The sequence below is a fragment of the Engraulis encrasicolus genome, unplaced genomic scaffold, assembly GCF_034702125.1.
Source record: "Engraulis encrasicolus isolate BLACKSEA-1 unplaced genomic scaffold, IST_EnEncr_1.0 scaffold_29_np1212, whole genome shotgun sequence".
In the NCBI taxonomy this organism is placed as follows: domain Eukaryota; kingdom Metazoa; phylum Chordata; class Actinopteri; order Clupeiformes; family Engraulidae; genus Engraulis; species Engraulis encrasicolus.
In genome coordinates, this window is record NW_026945588.1 from 1,226,165 (window position 1) to 1,231,164 (window position 5,000).

Below are 5,000 nucleotides of genomic sequence, written 5' to 3' on the forward strand. Positions count from 1 at the left end.
ACTGAGACTATGTGTGTGTGCTGCGCCTACTGAATCTAAGTGCAGAAAAAACATATCCATATAGATTATTACATAATGCACCATGTTATTACATTTCCATCAAAAAAAAAAGTTGCGGCCGCATTCCGTAATAAATTTCGCATTTTGTAATAATTTATTACAAGATGAGAAAAAAAGTTATTACGAAATGCGTTCAAGAAATGTATTACGAAATGCGTAAATTATTACACAATGCGGCGATTGTCACCACATTATGTAATAATTTGTTACATTATTACATATTGCACCGTTATTACATAATGCGGCGTTACAATCATCCCGCACAACCATCTCAGATTTGGCAGAAAAAAATCAAGGAGGTTCACAAACGTCCCAATAGGAAAAGTGCAAAATTATAGCTCTCAACTCCTCATAGTTTTGTCATTAAAAATGTTTTTGTCAGGTACCCCCCTGACTCGTTTGGAACATACTTCTCAGAGAGCCCACTTTCAGAGTGTTGTATCTAAAAAACTACTTTAAGTAGGTCCTTATGAATTTCAAGGGGTAACATTTGGAACATGTACTTGTGAAATGTGGATTTTCACACATCCTCTTGTCATTTACCACCGTTTTCTGGGGGCTTAAAGTTGCTTGAAAAATTCTCACCTTTGAATTTGTGGGCATCTTTAAAGGACTGTGGTAAGTGCAGTTTTAAAGACAGAGGTTTGATATGGACAATGTATGTTCCCAACCATTCTGTGCATGTTTTGTTGAAAGACTGATCTTCTGCGATGAACAGTTTAGAAGATATGAAGTCTTTAAAATGGAAAAACTGAAACTTGGTGCCATCTTTGCCACGTTATTTAAAAAAAATGTCACGACTCACCACCATATTATCAACAGTTTTGGAAAGATTAGATATCTGTTCTAAATATATCCAAACACTGTGATGGTATTCTGCCTCATTTGGTCACAATGACTTTTTAAAAACCCACTGTTGGGTGACTTCCACTGCTCCTATGAAAACCTGATATTGGGGGGCAACTTTGCCATGCTATACCAAAACAATGACAGCAATCACCACAATGAACTGAACAGTTTTGGAAAGATATGATGTCTGTTTGTAACATATCCAAAAACTGGGATGGTGTTCTTCATCAATGTCTTGTAATGACTCTTGAAAAACCCTTTGCTGTTACATCAGCAGCTCCTGTGAAAATGCCTAAGTCACATGAATTACCAGGGGCGGAGCTATAGGGGGACAAGCAGGGCATTTGCCCAGGGCCCTCCTGAATTTGTGGTAGGGGCCATAATCATGACCTTTGCAGACTTTTGGGTGCCAATCTATTTGGGCTGACACTTTGAATGACAGGCAGTTTGACTTGGGCATTTTTGATACAAGAAATGTGACTTGAGTATTTTTGAAGCACACAATAAGAAACAGTTGAGTGATTTATATACCATTATTATTTTTCTTTTTCTTTTAGCTTTTAGGTAACTAAATTTTTTGGTAACTAAATGTTCGTGAATTAAAGGTTATGGCCATGTGTTTAAACCTCAACACTGTAGGAGTTAACATTTTGCCATTACACAGTAAAGTAAGTCTTGAATTCTAGTATTCATAAATTAATTGAATTGTTAACAATAGTCTTAATACAGGATGTTTGCCAACCTTTACTTCAACATGTGAATTTATTAACAAATTTCTTTTAGCTGCATAGATATTTTGATATTTTCCTTAGATACATTTCAAAAGTCCCATCACTTCTGTAACTTTGTTCTGATAATAGAAGTGCACATTAAATAGACCAACACACAAACCTTTGCCATGAACCAATACAATGCGCTAGGTTCCTCGGTCATGGTTAGGACTGGGGCGGGGCCAAGTTCTATGAACAGGTCACCTTTGTCATGGTTTTTTTTGGGGGGTGGGACACTTTTATTATCATGGAGAAGAGAACAAAAGTGACAATGCAAAAGGAGGAGACTGTTCGTAAGGAGGTAACCTGACTAAACAGCTGTCCTGCCCCTCCAATCACCATGACTGAGCTACCCTAAGCATGGTGCTAGACCACTGCAATACTGACTGAATGTTTATCAAGGGTCAAATCTGTCACAGAGCTCAATAATGCAAGCATTGGTGATTGATGTTCTACATTAACCTTAATGAGTTTGCACAAATGAACATACATGTATACATGGAGTGAAACACATATCAAATGTAGAAAGAATAATCACATGGTAAAAAATATCTCATACTCAATCCATACTAATCCACAGCAGACCTCAGAACTGCATCAAAGTTGGTAAACAAGATTTTACAGATTGTTATGAATTCTAATAAAAAGCATTGAGATGTGGTGATAGTCAGGACGTAGTTGTTTCAAGATCTACGGGGATGTTTCAGTGATTCAACATTTCATCACTTTATTCCGGTATTTGGTTTTCAGTGCCTAAAGATGAAGTTTACACACGTCTATAACCTTTGATTTACTGGAATGTAGTTACAGAAAAAGCTGAAAAAAAAACTCTGTCAACAGCCACTTTTACTTTTTTGCCGTATTATATTCAGTGTGTCGAAAATGCTCAAGTCAAATATCTTGTATCAAAAATGTCTGACTCAAATTGCTCAAGTCATTCACAGTGGCGGAACAATTGCACATAGGGCCTCATGGCAAATACTGGTACATAGGGCCCCCATGTAGCCTGCAAAGATCAGAGCAGGGGCCCCACCTCAATAGAGCAGCAAGCTGCAGATGTCACACAGCCGTTTTTACAAGTCCATTCTTAAAAAATGAGACAGACCACCACCCCAGTTTTTGGATATGTTAAAAACAGACATTGAGTCTTTCTAAAACTGTAAATGTCATAGTGGTGAGATCTGTCATTTCTTTTGTATAACATGGCGAAGATGCCACTAATATCAATTTTTCATAGGAGCTATGGAAGTCACCCAACAGTGGGTTTTTGAAAAATCATTGTGACCAAATGAGGCAGAATACCATCACAGTTTTTGGATATGTTAAGAACAGACATGTAATCTTTCCAAAACTGTTGATAATATGGTGGTGAGTCGTGACATTTTTTTTTAATGACATGGCAAAGATGGCACCAAGTTTCAGTTTTTCCATTTTAAAGACTTCATATCTTCTAAACTGTTCATCGCAGAAGATCAGTCTTTCAACACAACATGCACAGAATGGTTGGGAACATACATTGTCCATATCAAACCTCTGTCTTTAAAACTGCGCTTACCACAGTCCTTCAAAGATGCCCACAAATTCAAAGGTGAGAATTTTTCAAGCAATTTTAAGCCCCCAGAAAACGGTGGTAAATGACAAGAGGATGTGTGAAAATCCACATTTCACAAGTACATGTTCCAAATGTTACCCCTTGAAATTTGTAAGGACCTACTTAAAGCAGTTTTTTGGATACGGCAATCTGAAAGTGGGCTCTCTGAGAACTCTGTTCCAAACGAGTCAGGGGGGTACCTGACAAAAACATTTTTAATGACAAAACTATGAGGAGTTGAGTGCTATAATTTTGCACTTTTCCTATTGGGACGTTTGTGAACCTCCTTGATTTTTTTCTGCCAAATCTGAGACGGTCGTGTGGGATGATTCGGAGATTTGGCGTGGAATGACCCAGGTTCGAATCCCACCCTTGTGTTTAATAGGCCTGGAGCCACGTATATCCCTCAGGATGTTTTTTGCTTACTTTTTTTCACTATGATTTCCTGTTAGTCTATTTTGTTTTGTTAGGCTACTATTTTCGGACAGGCTATTGTGAATAACTTTGGACATAGCAGCTGTTGCACTCTAGCTAGATCCTCTTGGACTTAAATTGAAGCTCATGGATGTGGGTAGTTTTTCATTAACATTTGAGGGACTAATGCATATCATAACAGAGTTGAAAATGATCAAATTTGAAGACAATTTGTCAGGCGGACAAGCATTTTTGGGGATTTTTGTTGAAGATGATATTTGACAGAAGAAAAGCCCCAAGCCCTGAAACATTTTTCAGGTTGGTTTCCCTATGTGACAGGATGACCCATGAAGATATACAGGGTTCTAGGACCATTTTTGCAGTTGCAGTACCTTAATATTTACATGTATATAATTTCGCCTGCAGCTTTTCCTTAAAATATGTTTTTTGGGCCCTGAGACCAAACGGGGCCGAGTTGGGAGTGCACCCTATCAACTCGTTATGGCCCAGGGTATATACTAACAGGAAATCACAGTGAAAAAAAGTAAGCAGAAAACATCCTGAGGGGTATACGTGGCTCCAGGCCTATAAGGAGATGAGCTTTAGATCAGAGGGTTGCCGGTTCGAATCCCAGCCTTCCCTCTCCTCTCCCTACACCTCCATCCATGTCTGAAGTGCCCTTGAGCAAGCCCAACAGTGGTGCACAAAGTAAAAGTAAAAGTTAAAAAAAAGAAACACAGTTTCTTTCCAACACAGGAAACAGACCAATGTACTTCTCTTCTGCATAGGTTGGGTTGAGTTTGTGGTGGGTCCTTGTTGAGTTTTTATTGTTTTTTAGTAAACAAAGTCTATCTCAATAGGTAGGTAAAATGGAGTAAAAGTTTCATATGTGTGAGAACCCATTTTGCAGTTTGTCTGAGTAACAGTGGGCCTATATAAAAATAAATGAATCTGCACAACTAGCTGCTAATTATCAAGTACCAATATTGGTGGACAAAATAGAAACATTGTAATACATTTGGTTTTGTTATTGTCTACACTTGAATGTCTTCTTTTTATATATAGTGTAAGACAGTGGTTCTCAACTGGAACAGTCTTGGGACCCACCATTTTCCACTCTCATTCGGTCGCGACCCAATTTTTTTAGCGTTCAAGTCAATTCAATGCAATTCTCAAAATGTAACCAACAATCGAATGACTGGTTGCACGCTATCTATCTCGCAGAAACATTCAGATTGTATCTGTGACAACAGATGACCCAGAGTTCACTAGCCTATCAAAATAAAAGTTTTTTTTACACCAATGCTCCGCGACCC